The 17,824-nt window shown below is 39.5% G+C and overlaps 1 protein-coding gene across 4 annotated transcripts in view; it reads right to left on the reverse strand.

Moving 5' to 3' along the window:
- Positions 1-8,388, reverse strand: part of usp53a (ubiquitin specific peptidase 53a) — a 41,007-nt gene extending 32,619 nt beyond the window's left edge. For all 4 annotated transcript variants that reach the window (XM_072687793.1, XM_072687795.1, XM_072687794.1 and 1 more), the window contains exon 1: positions 8,062-8,388. The gene's annotated coding sequence lies outside the window, so the exon portion shown is untranslated. The remainder of the gene's footprint in view (positions 1-8,061) is intronic.
- Between the last annotated feature and the right edge of the window lie 9,436 nt (positions 8,389-17,824).

Below are 17,824 nucleotides of genomic sequence, written 5' to 3' on the forward strand. Positions count from 1 at the left end.
TACATTATTAACTTTGCCATTTACATGAAGTTACATGTGCAAAACAGGCGAGGCAAAAACGCCCTACTGAGAAACAGATACAGATAGAACTGGTAAATTGGCTCGAGTCCTGTAATGACCATCCAAACTCCAGCTCCTTAGTTGATCCAAACTAAAGGTGTATTTGATATCTGAGGGGAGCCCAGATGAACATTATGAACATCTCTGATACCCCATTTACAGCAGCAGGCAGACAGTATAAACATGTCTAATGTGAAAAAGCAAAATGACAATATTTTTCAGATTGACAAACATCATATAAAAATGTCAATGGCTCTTAAATCAGAAGCCTTAATTAATGTAAAACTAACATGTAGTTTATATATGCCCCAATCAATCTTCTGACTGCATTCTTACTCAGTGTCCCAGAATCTTATCATTTAAAAATTAAGCCTCATCCCTCTCAAAACTACACCATTAGAGAATGAGAAGTATGGATTACACTAACAAGCAAAGCACGATCTTAGGATGCTACACCAATCTGATAATTGATGATGCCACAATACTGTGGCAGAGACTGGCTACAAAGGGTAAAAAAACAACAACCTATTTTTGGCAATTCATTTTTCATTTTCAATTACTTAAGCCAACTTAATACAGTTTACAAAGCATTGTTTGAAAGTCATTGTTAGGTTACAACAACCCGTGTATTCAGCCTTTTCTGTGGCCATAGGGAGAAGGCATCACGGAGCAAATGATGACTACAGTCAGGTGGTGACTCACTATGACGGTGGGGAATGTAGCACAGCACTGACAGTGAAAACAATGTTCTTCTCAAATCTTCAGCTGCAGACAACATTGCAGCAAGACACTGTCCTAAGGGCGATATCGCAAAGCAGGCTCAATCATCCGCTTCACTTAACATCCCAGTCACAAGCTAGGCTGACTGTGTTTACAACGTGGGTTAACTGCTAAACTTCAAGTTTTTTTTCTTTCTAACAAGCACTCAAGAAATCAGCAGATCTCACACAATTTCAAACAGAAGATGCAGAAAATACATAGCAGCAGCTGATTTTACCAGTTTATTTCAGTTATGGGGAGCTCAGGGCAACGATAAACTGGACCAGGTATAATGCTGCTGCTTTCAAGGCTAGTGAAGATAAATGGAAATCAAAGTGACCATACAATTGACTGCAGTATTAAACGGTGCTGTTCCTATTTACACTTTTTTTCCCCCTAATATACTATAAAAGGCTATCTTTCAATTGAGTTGAGTTTTTCATTTGTCTGATTACATGGCAATGGAAATGTTTTTACATTCCCTAAAAAGAAATAGAAAAATAAATAGACAACAGCTAACCTAGAAATGCCTTTTCTTCTTGCTTAATTCGAAGAACACATTATCACAGCCTCAGATCCTGAATCCACCACCTTCAGGGCCACCAGACTGATCTCAGATGAACACAAACTAGTCTGAACACCACAAACATTGACACGTTTCACATGTTTAAGGTTTCATTATTATTAAAAAGGTCTTTCAATGAATTCTGAAACTTCTCTGCTAAATTAAGACTAAGACACTTAAACAGTACAGTTTAACCAAAGAGAAGATCATTTACAAAATCAAAGATTCTGATTTACTACTCAAACTTTTATGACTGGTCAAAGAAATCCTACTCATCCATAGTAGTCAATATTCATAACAATCTAGGCTGCATCACAGTGTAGTAAACTCCTTTATAAAAGGATTAACTGACATTTATTCCTTAATGCTGATTATCTCAGGTTGCTTGAACGGAAAAGGCTAAAGTCACAAGCCGTTAAGGCTAATTCCTGAAACAAATATTTCTGTTTTCAGTTCCAAATGGTTCTACGTCTGATAGCAGAAGAGGATATTGTAGTTTTCCTGACTGACAGGGTCAGACTTCATACAGGTTCAAGGAGGTTAACTGACCCAGTACAAGGTTAGTCTTGCAGAGTAAGTTGCCATGGTGAAAAAATGTAGGTAATATTGGTTGAATCTATATGATTTATTCCCTTTTAAAAGACTAGTAGTATAAGGAGAACATGAGGAAACACAAGATAAATCTGCAACACCCTTGTTTCTTGTGAACAAAAGTAACTGCCCCCTGAACATAACTGGTTGTGCCACCTTTAGCAGCAACAACTACAACCAAACCCACCCAACAACTAAATATCAGCTAAAAATAAAGATTTTTTGTTGTTTTTATTAGATATGTAGAAGTATTTGTTTACGAAGTGTTTACACTAATGATCTGAAACTTAAGTGAAATCCAAGTGTGCCCAATATAGCAAAATGAAAGAAATCAGAAATGGGGCATACACTTTTTCCACAGCCCTGTATGTTGTAAGGCTGAATTACACAACTCCTTGGATTAAGGCTAGTTTTGGACTAAGCACTAATGCACATTAATAAGAAACTTTAGGGTTAATAAGTGCAAATAATACGATTAACTCTTATGTAAGAATAGATTGTGTCGTTTCTAAATTTGTTTACGTGTCAAGCAAAGACTTGGTTAATCTGAATTGGTTTTACAAAAATCTGAGACTGTGTATTCATGCTATGATATTTATGCTAACTGTGTGTCTACATTATTTATTTCCATGAATTGCAAATGAACTCCGCCCAGTCCCCAGTTCCCAGTCAGTTATACAGGTTTCCTAATTATGCAGTGCTCTCTCTCCTTACTATGCCTGCTGCTCCAACCCGCAAGACCTGATGAGGTCACCATGTAAGCCCTTATTTTACTCAAACAAGTCTGTCCACACCCTTCCTACTGGGGTCAGGCCTCCAAGTGACATCATTTCCTACAGTCTACTCATTAAGCCTTTGATCATTACACAGATAAATTCCACGGCTCAGGGATAAACAAGCCGGTTAATGCAAGAAGATTCATTTCACCTGAAAAAGCAAATCTTCTCTTCCATTTTTTATAATTAATCAATAATTAAGACAATTTGCTATCATGTCTGAAATGCTGTTAATGTCCTAAAGGAAACAGCTGAACAAACAGCAGTTACACAACTTCATTCCTTGAGGGCTGTATCCTGCTGCTTCCCTTAGCTTCCCAGGAAGACATTACTTCTACCTGATGAGCTGCTCAGAGCTTTTCCAAGTGACAAAAAGCTGAATTTTATTTATTTGATTTAAATGTTCAGAACAACACCCAACGGCAACTCGTGCATTTTTGAACCCTCCACTTGATTGTAAGCTGCAGACATTATGAACTAAAATATATCTGGATTACCTCACAGGACATACTTACTGTAGAAGGTACAGCATATTTAATTACACTAATGACATGAATTGTCTAATTAGTAATACGACCACTGCATGTTTAATGTCAAAACCCATCTTCACAAACTGACCAACATGCAAATTACTTCATAGCCAAGTAACATTCCAAATTTAAAGATGCCTTAGAATAGAAAGGAGAGTTCGGTACATGGAAGTGATAAACCGTGAACCTCAAACACTGTTGTCTCTTCATTACGAAGATAATGCCACAAACACACACGCAACAGCCACTTTGGGAAAATATGGTAGTCAGCTTTCTGAGACAATCTTTGCCACAAATGTGCATCTGAATCACCAACATATTGCTGGATATTGGAAAATGGTAGCAACCCATTTCCCAATATCCAACAATCTGTTGGTGATGTGCATGCTCTCCAGTGATTCAGATGCACATTTGTGGCAAAGATTGTCTCATAAACCAGGCCTCATGATCGCGCCTCGTGCCCAAGGGGTATTCTGGAGAAAGGGAGCTCAAAAGTACAAAATAAAGCGGAAAATGACCTGTGTGTGTTCTTTGACCCACAGTTGCTTTTAGACACTGCTTTTCCAAAAGCAGTGGGTGAAACCTCTCATGTAGAGGTTGGTATAAGTTCAAAAAGATGACTCGTCACTTGTGCACTGACTAAGGATACCCACAAAATCTTACTAATAGTTTGTGGGTTGGTAGGCTCCCCAGATACCCTTATGTATATGCACCAAAAATGGCATAACAGGTCCTGATTACTAACTTCCAGTCAGTAAGAAACTTTACTTTTCACAAACTAAAGTGTGGCAGAAATGCAGTGTTACATCCAGTGGGAAGAAAGAAAGAAACAGGCGGAAAATGCTGACTTTATGTACAAGTGGAAGAACAATATTGTAAATCAGGTTCAGGTTCAAATCAACTTCAGAAAAAGAGCTGGGTCCTGAAATTGAACAGCCATAATAATGTTAAATAAAAATAAAAAGGCATGGCCTTCACAGAGAGCAGGTGGCGTTGCTAGATACAACATAACAGAAGAGAACAATGTATCTTTTGTATTTATGCTCTAATAAAATATTAATGCAAGAACCAAAGGAAGCAGCACACTATTGTGGAAAAAGCCAAGACACATACTGCTGCTCTGAAAAAATATCCTCTTCCTATTGACTCGCACACAAATTCCAGAGGCAATAGTGTGAAGGTACGTTTAGTGCTTGTGAACGAGTGTGTGGGGGGTGAAACGTGACACGCTCCTGAAACTCTGAAACAACACTGAAGGAGCGACAGAACTCCCGACGGGCCGAAGCGGGACGTTTTGGCTTCCAGCAACAATACAGCGGCCGTTTCCTGTGTGGACTTCCTGTTGGCTGTGCACTGCGTTCCAACATGCGGTCAGCACTTTGAGTTCGAAACAGAACAGGTTGCGCATACACTCACGCACACACTCTTGCCTCACATCACCATGTCTCCAGCTGGAATGCACACACTCCTCGGTTCTCAGTTTCAGTCTCTCACACACACACACACACACACACACACACACACACACACACACACACACACACACACACACACACATTATCAGCACATAGGAAAACACACAACAAAACCCTTTCCTATAGCACTTTCAAGGAACCAGCTGACATGGAATATAATCTCCCAAATAGGACAACCTACTTCCTAAATGTATTCCTGCTTCCATCGCCTCTGCCAATAAACGTCACAGTAACAATGCCCCCCGTAACTTTCCTTTCATTTCTTTGTGATTAATGGGATTCAAATATTTGTTCAGCTTCTGTTTTATGCATTCCCCTTACTACAATTTAGGGACACATTATAATATCAGGAATCATTTTGGGATCAGCAGATAATTCTTTTTTTTATTAACACCGAAAGATATTTAGATGATAGACTATTTCTGTTCAGAATATTAGATCTGACAAAACTGCAAACAAATATTTGATTGTGTTTATTGAAATCAATTGTGTGGCAGCAGTGCACAGCACAAAATGGAGGTACAGAAAAGCAGCTTTAGCTAATGTTTACATCAGCAATCAGAATAGAGAAAAAGTGACTATGTGGCATGATTGTTGGTGCCAGACGGGCTGGTTTGAGCATCTCTATAACTGCTGAGCTCCCAGAATTTTTAGCACAACAGTTTCTAGAGTTTACTCAGTATGGTGTAATAAAGACAAAACATTCAATGAGTGGCAGTTGGGCAGATGGAAACACCTAGTCCTGGCAGGTTTGAGCTGACAGAAAGGCTACAGTAACTTAGATAACTAATCTGTACAATAGAGGTGAGCAAAAAAAAAGCATCTCAGAATTCACAACAGCAGAAGATCATGTCAGGTTCCACTTCTGTCAGTCAAAAACAGAAAGCGGAGGCTGTAGTGGGCACAGGCTCACCAACACTGGACAGTTTAAAGTGAAAACAATGAAGCCCAGTCTAATAAATCACAATTTCTGACACATACAAACCCAATCTGTCTTGTGACAACAGTCCAGGCTGGTGGAGGCCTGGCACACTTTGGGCTGTTAATACCAACCGATCAATTTTATGCATCAGCATTAGAAAATATTAAGCATAAAATATTAGACACTGGCCTACAGTTTCCTTCAGACAGAATTTTAGTTACCTAAATTACTTAGTATCTTTTTTGGGGGGGTGATGTTTGTTTCCTGACAACACATTCATAACTAAATGTAAAAAATAAATACATTTACCAGAAATGAATGAACAAACATTAGCATCCAACAGTCCAATGAAGGGGGCATTTGTTCCACCTATCATAATCCTTCATTTAAAAAAAAAAACAAACAAACACAAAAAAGCATAATCACTTCCTTTCTGACTCACTCACACACACACAACCTCAAACAGCATGTTCATCTGTGAGCGTTAGGTCACTGGTAGATAAGAACAAATTCAAAACAAAAGTTGCGCCACCCATCTACAATCACTTCATGTTCCTCAACAGCTGTCCACAGAACTGGTGACAAACCCACCAAATAGGAAAAAAGCCCTCCTCACTCAACTATTTCATTCATTTCCATAAGGAAATATGGCGTCACTGTGAGTGTGGGCAATTATTCTCACATTCTCCAACCATGGCTGACACACACACACACAGAAACACACACACACACACACACACACACACACACACACACACACACACACACACACACACACAACACAAAGAATAGCTGATCCTAAATCTGATGAGGGTGGTGGTGTGGCACGGCACACAGCAGCCAGTTTTTCAACATGCCTGCAAATTCTGAGCCTGCTGCTCCTAGACAAAAGTGAGAGCAAAGACAAGATCTGACACAGCAAACTCTAACTCTTTACTTTTTTTCATTTCTAATGGATAAAGCCTCAGTAAATGAAGTCATTTGTACTGCTGACACCAATGTGAGAAGGAAATAAAAAAAAAAAATGACAGCAGAGCAGAGCTGACTGAAAGTATTCTGTAATCTTATCAAACGGCTGAAAACGCAGAAAACAAAGTGACATTTATAACCCAGAAAAATGACTTTACATTATTTCACATCTGAAGTGTAATGTAAGAAATGTCCAACAACAATGTAACATAATCGTGCAAATTTCTGTAATGACAACTGGCAACACAACTCTCAATCCAGCTGTTCAGCTCAGTCCCCAGTAAAACTACAGGAACTCTTACAGTAAACTGGGGGTTGGTGCTAAAGTACACCCAACACTTTACTAGAACAGATTAGAGACTGCATTAAGACAGCACTACATCAATCATATATGAAGGTGTTGTCATGGTAAAGTCTATAATTTATTTATTCAGCACTTTGAACATTTTTGTCTCTTACTGTATTATTACAGCAGAGTGCTGTGTGTGTAGGGGGGTGGGGTATTATAATTATAAGTATTATAATTTAGCTATATAAGCACATCAGCACAGCGTACTACTTTATCAGCCTTCCTGTTGGTGCCCAGGGTGTGAAAGGTAAACATCTTGTTCTACTGCGTTTGTGACCTTAAGAAATACCTGGTATCAGCCAAACTCTTAGCTGCAAACCAGACCTGGTTTTAGAGGCCATCTGACAAAGGATTAATGAGTACTAACTAAATGCTGACTTCTATCCTATTTTGGGGAATTTACATACTGGTTCTAGAGGCCATATGAAAACATTTCTTGATGAGGTAGATAATTAGGACCAATGCGAACAGGGCAGGACAACCACATCAGTCTGAGGGTAAAGTTAAAGAAGAGAAAGGCACCTGCGTTTCGAAACGCACAGCCAAGGCCTGATACTGCTTGTCCTACCTACCTAACTAACTAACGACGGTGGAGTATCGATGTGAGGTTCTCTGAAACAACTCGTGCCTTAAAACACCCCCAACTAACACACAAGCACCCTCCATGCTACACACTTACCAGCGGTGGAGAGAGGGAGACACGCGGATACGCGGACTGATACGAACCCTACTTTCCCCCTCTGTTGTTTTAAGCACCTCACGCCGAGAAGAAGCTTCACAAGCTCTCAGATATGAACATGAACACAAGTAGACAGAGCTGCTTTCACCTGCCACACGTTTCAAAGGGGAAACCCACACACCCACTGTAATTTATGAACCTGTTTGTGGTGGCTGCTGCTGCTGCTGCTGCTGCTGGTGTTTTGTTCCTCCTCGCGGATGTTGAGGCAGTTCCAGTGCTTCACCTGATTCAGGTAGATTTCCGCCACATGCGCACTCGCGACGGCAAAATGGCAGGAAAGTTTGCTCAAAACAAAGCGAACAGACGCGGCAAGGTGCAGTACTCACCAGACGAACGGCGCAGGGCAACAGCTGTCCAACAACTTTGCCTCTTTCCAGCGATAACAAACCAAAATATAGTCCATAAACGAGCTGGAGTCGGAGTTTCTCTCGCCCCGCTGAAGTGTCCTACAGGCGGAAGAGGCGAGGCTTCATAAGAGAGCGTTAATGAAAAGTCGTTAAAGCCTTAAACACTCTCTCATCTCCCGCTTCTCCTAAATCTCACGTCTCATCCCTTCTCCCCCCTCACTCCCCTCACACGTTACTTCCAGTCGTACCGTCCCGGGAGCTCGAGCTTGCGCGGACTGCAGCCACCTGAAACTCGGGATTAACGACGTTGACGGCGCGGAGCTCAGGCCACGCCCCCTTCGCCTCCTCCCGGTGTGCGCGCGCTCTGTTTACTCCTCGTTTACTGCAGTCTCGCGCACAGCACAGCACGGTGCAACGCCGCGACTCGCGGAGCTCGCGAGAGGCAAAGAGGGAGGAGTCGGTTCACGGTTAACTGGAGCTCGGTGAGGGAAACAGGGATGGGAGTTCGATTCATTTAGTGAACCGATTCTTTTTGAATGAGCTGAATCGCCTGATTCAACTGTTCGTTGATTCACAAGCCAGGGTTAACTTTATTTACCTCTCCAACGTGTAGTGTAATAACTCGATTCAGGGAGTGAATCTCATAGAACAAAGTCGGCTGTGGTCTCCAGAGAGCAGGTGTACGCTAATTCAGGGTTGAATGTAACAGTGTGGGAGACGATTCGTTTGAACCGATGACGTTCAGTGATAGAAGTAAGTATTAATTCACGTAAACGTAGAAGTTTCAGTCGGACACGAGAATGGGGTTTGGTGACTCGATTCAAAAGAGTGAATCGTTTCGGGCGGACATCGCTAGTGGGAGAAGAACTGAAAAAGTCTGGAGTTGCAGAGCGTGATTGATGCTCCGGTTGTGCTCACTGAGACTTTCATTTACTGGCACGGTTCACGCTGCTGTGTGAGTAAAATGATGAAAGCCGGAGGGTGATGGAGGGAAAAAAAGCCCTAAACTGCAGCTCACCAGAATGTGATGTAAGGCCACTGTTATCCGAACACCATCTGTCTAATCCTGTTACATAAAAAGATGGAGAGAAAAAAAAAAACAATTAAAACTCCTCTTCAGCTCTTCATGGCAATTTGTAGTTATATTTTGTCACACACAAATCAGTTAGTTATTTGTAGAATATTAAGGAAATATAAAATATTAATGAACTCTTTAGCTCATAGATTTTAATGTATTGAAAGAAGTGGGTGGTGTGTGTTAAATACTGTGGGCTCAGAAGGGGGATTTTATACTGTTATGGAATAAAGGTATCTTATCACTGACACACAAAAACCTTGTATCTCCAAAATGTCAACTTTACAGGGGAAAGAATTCAACTTTTAATGGAAGTCAATGTAAAACAATTTCATTCCAAGTCATTTTGGAGCATTTTTATTGGTCAGTTCCGCATAATAATGTAAAGGGTCGAAAAAATGGGATTTGGCAAAAATGGAGACAGCATGCATGACAGCAGCCCTCAGCTCTGAAATGAGGTGACCAGTCAAGCCTGTCATAGCTAGAGATTTTTTCAGTGAAAGGTACCAGATATGAAGTGCTGTATTATACACTATAAGCAGTTAATAAAAAATCAGTATAAACCATTTTCCATCATTCATTAAACTACGGCAGTACACCAGCCCACTTAAATAAAACCATAACACTCTCTAGACTAATGATTTTCACACCAGGCCAAGTGTCTCTATCAGTCATTTATGTCTCTGCTTGCAGAGTGCAAGCAGTTTAATTGTAAAGAGTAATCTGACAGAGTAATCGAATGTGTGCAGTGAGAGGCTGCAGTGTATCTGAATGGAGCAGGCCTTTCCCCAGGAAGTACTTGAGAAGCCCATTGAGGAGACAATGCGTTTTCCCTCTGCAGACCCGCTCCCGGCGGGATACATAGAAAGTTTCCTCTCTTGGTACATTTTAAGCTTGTTTGTCATTCCGATTGATAAAAGGGAAAAATGTGCCACATGTGAATGTTTGAGGATTTATGTGTGCGTGTGTGCTCTGAGGATATGATCTTAAGAGTCTGTGGAATCTGTGTGTATCTGACTGGAGTCATCTGAACAGAAGTGCTGCTATGAAGCCTTTGTGACTGGGCAATGTGTGATATAGTGATGTATATAGATATATAGTGATAGATAGATGGATGGATGGATGGATGGATAAACAGATAGATAGCTAGATAGATAGTCTCTCATTTATAAAAATGATTATTTAGAGATACAGCTGCATTGCTGCAAAATGACACTTTTTGGCAAGAGTGTACTGTATCATAAACATGATGACATGAACATTGACTGTCATTCTGAGTTGCCTTTAAATCAAGTTCTAGTTTTCCTCTGTGGATTAACGGAAACATTCATGTCATGGTTTTGATGCAACACTGTAGGTCAGAGGTGTGCCAACCCTTCCTCTAGTGAGCTACAGGATATGCAGGTTTTGCCTCTGCTCTTGGTGAACTCCATGTACTCAGGAAGTCAAGTCCCTGCAGAATATCTAAGCAAGTGATAAGAAGAAATGGGAACATTGGAATAGGAATGGAACTGAAATTTGCTAAATTGAAACTCTGTGGGTGGTGGGTTGGTCTATCTCAAGAAACCTGTGATGAAATATGACAAATTATGTCTCGAGGTCACCTCCTCACAACGTTTTCACCCTGACACACCTTCATAACTTTTCACTTACGCACACCAGCTGCTCTTACACAAACATACATTACATTAAGAACATTTTTTGTTACAAAAGCATGAAAAAGCTAAAAGTTTCCTCACATATTTTATCAAACTAGAATGGCATCTTAAATTAAAGCTGAATGATGATCCTCTATTTGTGTTGCTCTATTTTTTTTAGTCTTTTTCTTATGATTTTTACTCATAAGGCAGAGGGAGTGAGATTATTGATTATTGAATTTATTATTGAACATGATTATTATTTTGATCACACAATTCTGTCTGTAAAAGTCCTGTATGTTTCCTTCATATACGGCAATATAAGGCCTAACCACTGTCAGACTGTTAACATTAGCCAATATTAGATAAATACTCAAAGTACAGTTAAACTTTCCCAGCTTGCAACACATATTTGTAAATATGAATAGTTACAGTGAATGCAGAAAATAAACAAGGCTATTCCAGCATTTTAACCAACCTGCAAGGGCTGCACAATATTGCAAAAAAAAAAAAAACTAACATTGCAATAGTTTTATTTTCTATATATATGTTACAATATTACAACACACAGGAATTTGATCTAACATGTCACAATATGAACAATGCACCCCGTGTATGAAAGATTGAAGTAATCTATTTACTTAGTTCCTACCAAATAGCTATTTTCTGCACCTCAGGCAGGATTTTCCACTATTTACCCATGTTATAATAACTCTGGAACATTATCAAGTGGAAACGGCGATGTATTTTGCTTGCATGTTTGCTGTAGCCGTGGCAGCGAAGGCGTTCGCTGATACTGTTAGAGCAGAGGAGCAGGCTCTGACATTTAGGATAAGATACAAATTATATTTTCCATTGATGCACCGTTGAGTAAAACTGAGGAGGCACTCTCTGTGGAGACAGAATGCTTTCTTTTCTGTTCCAAAAAAAGGTAAAATTCCATATTAAAACTTTCTTATTCTTGATATTTTTCTGCTTCACAATTGATATCAGTTGTACGCTCTTAAAAATAAGGGCTCCTAAACGGGCTTAGCCTTGGATGAATGGGTCTTGAGGAAAAAAACACAGACTAATATTATTATAATTATTATTATAATAATAATAATTATTATTATTATTACTACTACTACCATTATTATCACTACTTCATTTCATAACATTTCTTTAAACATCACTAAAAACACTTGCACATCTCATTTACAGAAATAGAAATCAGTGATTGCAAGAGTTTCTACAGGGTTTCCAGGTGGTTGCTAGGCTGTGGCTAGGTGGTTGTTTTGGTATTTCACATGGTTGCTAGTGTATTAGTATAGTGATGATGCAATATGGCACAAAACGTTTGCCTGCAAAGTTCCACCATGCCACCAGAACCCCTGCTTTAAGGAAGCAAAAGTGGATCTATGGGATCACAAGTATATTATCTGTCATATAAACGCATATCAGTTGGTGTCTGTAGCTCCTTGGTGGTTCATGCCACTGAAGCAGTTGCATAATGTATGCATAGACCATGTGAGCCTCAGGAGAACAGGTCATGCTCTAGTTGGTTGTGATTGTCTAGGCTTTAATTGGTCTCCTGACGACATTTCCACTTGAACAACAAGGAGGGATTCTGCTTGTTGTGCTGCTTAACCTGAGCTTTATAGGGTTACAGGTCAGCTCTCACTACCAGGATTGAGGAAGTGTTCATTTCTTTAAACGTTAAGGTTAATTTCTCTATTGGCTCTACTTTCTCTATTGGCAAGTGACTGGCAGTTGCTCATTAACTTATTTAATCCTGGTCCTGAGTTTCTTGCTTTGAGTTTGTTGAGCTCTAAGAAAGTCGCTAATGTATTTCTGACTGAATGACTGACTTACTATAAATCAAACTACCGGTTGTCGTTATTTGATATTTGATAAAAGATTTAGAGTAATGATAATACAGATACAACTATCATATTTGGTACTTTAGTTTTTAAAGGATCTTACAGATATTTTAGTAACACTGTACCACACTGTGCTACATTTATATCATGCTCATAAGAGACTCAAACTTGTGACCAGTGACCTATCAGCTGTTTTCTTTAATAGAGCTTGACCGTGACATTTTGGATATGCCAGAGCACAATATTGTGTGCAAAACCTTCATCATGATATCAGTATTATTTTATTCTGTCTTTGGAATCGCAGCAAATTGACTGACTGTAGCTGCACACTGGAATTGTGACTGAGGAACAAGGCTATTATGTTTTTACCACATTTTCAGCAACATTTGCTGGATAGGCATGTAGTGTGGCATGAGGCTGCTCAAAGAGTACATTTCTCTTTTACTAACACAGGTGTAAAAGTCAAGATTGAAGGGTTAATCATTATTTGAATTAGTTACTTCACGTTTCAGCAATTTGAATGTGAATTAAAGTGAATCCTGGGAAATTGTGGCCAGGTTAAGCTTTAAAATGGTATACCTGACTCCTCTGACATATTACACCTTGCTGCTAACTTCCGCAGCAATCCGACACCAGCCTGTGGCCTGTGGATATTTTCTCTTTAGCCAAATCCAATTTGGGCCGCATGGTGTGCTGGAGTACAACCCTGCCTGCAGATTCTTAGCACTTCTTGAGTGTCTGGCCACCTGCTGTAGCTATTCTAACAGTCGACCAGCTGAAGACTACTCACTGAAAAAGCAAAAGGAATGTTGCATTAGTATTACATGTAAACTTCGTACATCGGTTGGAGGGGTAAAAAGCCCCCATTGCATTGTTTTCTCTATACGGATGGAGCTCCTTCCAATATCTTTGGGATAAGCTGTGTTTGTGCTCCAGATGAGATCCTGGATGAGGAGGTGTGAAAACATGTGAATGAATGTGCAACAATTTTAATTACAATTTTTTTTAAACCAATGTTCACATTTTCCAAACCAGGACTTTTAGCGGCAGCATGTTGAAGAAATTCATGTCTAATAAAGTCTAATGTCTTTTTAAGAAAATTAAGAAAAGTAGGAAAGCTACCCTTCATACAAGCTAATGCTAAAGCTAACTCTAAAGCCAGTTGGAGCCATCTAAAATATGTTGTGTAAAAGACTTGTTTCCTCCTTGCAAATTATAATGAAACAATAAAAATGATGCCATGTATTAGATGTGTTTTAACGTCTACAAAAATGTTTAAATCCCAAGTGAAAGCACTGTTTAATCTATTGTTTTCAAGGTAACTGCAAGCTGCTAAGCTAACATTCAATGAAAGATCTTAACGCTGTTCTGCTACATTATTTATCAGTAGACATCAGGTTAAAATGAGAGTTAGAATATACAGTAAAGATAGATTAGATTACTTTAGATCCAGCAGGTTCATAGTTTAGCCACTCATTTAAGAACAGGGGTTGAAGTGGGCTGGAACGATTGGGAACAACGTTCTGGTGTTCTGTGCAGTTGTGCTGCCCATCAATATATGCTACTTAGTGATACTGTGCATGTGCTGAATCTTTTATGTTTTCATGTATTATTAATGATAATTCTGTTTCTGGGTGCATTAAACAATCTGAGCTTACTGTTATTGTTTGCTTAAGTGTTACAAAAGTGTCAATGGCGATGTAAATCCACCAATACTTCTGCTGGGAGCATTTTCTGATGAGATACCTTTAGTCTACTGAAAACTCTACCTTCTGATTCAACTAGGATAGTTTAAACTATAAATATACACTATGGTAGCACAATTTGACAAAGTAGCACACCTTTTATTAATAAGGAAAGAAATCTGATTGGGAGTCTTATACATAATAATGACAATGTGAGTTCATTTTTAGTTTGCTGCATCCAGGCGTTCCGTTCAGCTCTTGGCACCTCCTTAAAAACAAAGTCCTTATAGGCAAGTCTGTTCACTCGGCGGCCATATTTGCAACGCCTCCAGGCAGTTCTTTCCAGTCATATTAGACCAGGCTTCTATCTCTTTGAATAGGGAAAGATCAAAATACTCAAAACTCAAGGTCAGATTACTGTTACTAAAAGCTGATCAAATATGACAAATACCTCACAAATAGTTTTAAGAGTTTGACACAAAAAATGACCAGCGAGCCGATCATTAAGGTGGGACTTGGTGGGGATTGTTGACTCCATGTTAAGCGTCACAATAACTTCCATTCATATTTTCACCAGTGGCTGGTCTCCTCATTTATAACGTTTCTGTCAACAATCAAAGAATAGTCATCTCAATCCTTCTAGACTATGGTTAGCGTCTGTATCACTTGCCAAATTCAATGTTTAAACTACGGCTAGGGGTTAGAAGACGACTATGATAGTTTGATAGCCCATATAACACCTGCTAAAATATTGTGGAACGCAGCGGACTAAATCTACAAAGAGCAGTAAACCCGACAGCAGCAGCAGGGCAGCAGCAGCACAGCCCAGAACCAGAACAGCAGCAGGAGCACAGCCCAAAGCTTGACCAGCTCACAGTACAAATCAATGTGGGAGTTATTTTTGAGGTGAGGCATGTTTCCCTGCCACACCACTGAACCCAGATCTTAGAGTTCCCCCACCTGCCAAATTCTACTGAAACCCCTGGTTAAGAGTATGATCATCCCCATACAAACCTTTCTCATCCATGGTCATGTTTTGGTAGTATGAAAGTTCCATGTACTGAACTCTCGTTATTCAACTATGCCAAAGGTTTGACATTTTAGGGCCCCTTTAAAAAATCTAATCTAGGGCTCCTCTTTAAGGGTACATATATAGACATCATACACTGGAACAGAGTTCTGTAGTTTTCACAGCATTACTACTGTATAAAAAGGAGTTCTTGTAGAATTTGGTTGTAGAACCTGAATACAGCATATGTAAAGCATCATGGTCAAAATTCTACCCCCCGCCACTGAATTCTAATTTCATCCTGTAATTCACCGTACTGTATTTTTGAGCAGGGTTTGTTTACAGATACTAGTTTTTACTGTCACACAGACAAAAGAACATCTTAATATCCTCCATAACTGTTTATAAACATAGAACGCTACAGTAGACTAGATAATATGTAGCTGAAATGTACACAGTGAAAGGCACCCAGTCTTTTAGATAATCAGACATATGCTAAGTGGCCTATTACCTTAGCTACCTATCATATGTGAGTTAGTGAACTAGCTAGGTAGCACTAGCTAACTCCATTTGGTGAAGCTTGTCACTCGTTTTCTCTTGCTAGCTATGAAGAAATTATATTTAGTGCCAATGCTTTAAAAAAGAATAAGAACAATGAAAAATGATACAATAAATATTTTTTTGACAACGTGTGTCAATTTATATGATTATTGTTTACCCTATTTAACAGTGTTATGGATATATTTTTAAATAATCTAATATTTTCTGTGATAAAAATGTGAAAGCAGTTACAGTGCTGTAATAATGGATGCAGTACGGTGATTATTACTGTAATAAAAATTGCAGTATTTTATAGGTACTGTGATTAAATGTACAGTATGTATACTGTACAATTTACTACAGCAACTTACTAGCTAATTGCTGCCAGCACATTAGTGTACATTTCACAGTGTTCTCTTTACAGTGTAGTATATTTTGCCTGATTCCCTGACCCAGGTCTCACTTTTGCAGTTATGGCTTCCTGTAAAGTCCTTGTGCTCAATCACACACACACACTTGTGTCCTGTAGCAGAATAAGGCTTTGTCCGAGTAGCCATTTTTCAAAATCCACAGCAACCCGATTGCACCAGAATTTAGTCTGGTATGAGAACCATTTCTCTACTGTACAGAGAACTACAGTAGCTTAGCGCACAAAATGAAACCAAGTAGCACTGCCATGATTTGACACTGGGACATGTAGTCACCCAGCCTACTGGGAGCTCAAATCTATTCCCCTGCATAAACCAAATGGACCTAATAAAGGAGTAGAAACTACAGCTTGTCCAAGGCGACATTACACCATCTGCTCTGTGGTGTAACTGTAGTATCATGTTTAAGGGAGGAGCAAAGTGAACACCCTGGAATGATCTAGGGGTGATCAAAGAAATGTTAAGACCTTGTGTCAGAGATATCAGCACTGGTCACCACAGTGATCATGTGGTTATCATAGCTTGCTTATTTGTCAAACAACACCACCCTAGGGGAAACAGGTGATACCACAAGACTAAAGGCTCTTTCAAAATATTTTCTTTCACATTCTGATTCTGAGTGTGTTAACAGTTCAAAGAGAGAGGAATCCCATCCTTGATATACATCCTCAAAAGCAGATATCTAGGATGCCAATGCTATATTAAGTCACTGTAAAGTCAGTAGAAGCACTCCAAGAGCTTGGTGTAGATGTTTGGCTTTGGGCATTCCAGCAGGAATCAAGCAGCAGTCTACTGGCAGGCAGTAGTGAATGGTTATTTCCAGTTTTAGGATTTTCCCCAACAGTAGATTGAAGTCACATGAGAAAGTAGTGATTTGATGATGTTTCAGTGAGGAATAGCGGAACTCAAAGCCTTTCTTTTTGTTCCTGAACGAGCATTTCTTAGTGTTCGTGTATTCTTGGTGTAATGTGGATTAAAATATTTCTCAATAATTTTTTGGCTTTTTTATTAGTATGTATCAGGATGGAGTAAGATGACTTGGCTCACCTCCCAGAAAGTTGCAATAACCCGGCCCCCTCTCCCAATGAGAAAGCAAATTTTACAATTTTTACATTATGTGGAGGTTCTTTTCTGAGGCAATTGTTCTCCAATCCTGGTCCCGGAGGCCTGCAGTTCACTGGAAACTTCCCAGCACACCTGACCCAACTAGTTCTTACCAAGTTCTTACTCAGATAAACAGGGTGTGTCAGCGCAGGGGAAACGTGACAATGTGCAGGGCAGTGGGCCTCCAGGACCAGGGTCAGGAGTCGCTGCTTTAGGGAACCAAAAGTGGCCATACTGTAGCGTCAGTCCAAAGAATCCTTTTTGGCACCTATTAGTAATTTTATTTATTTATTTATTTATTTTATGATTAAAATGTCAAGTCAGTTTTAACTCCTGGTGACAATACACGTAGTCTTCTATTTGGATTTAAGCTACCATTCACTTGTTTGGATCATTCATCAT

The sequence above is a fragment of the Salminus brasiliensis genome, chromosome 9 (genome assembly GCF_030463535.1).
Source record: "Salminus brasiliensis chromosome 9, fSalBra1.hap2, whole genome shotgun sequence".
Lineage (NCBI taxonomy): Eukaryota > Metazoa > Chordata > Actinopteri > Characiformes > Bryconidae > Salminus > Salminus brasiliensis.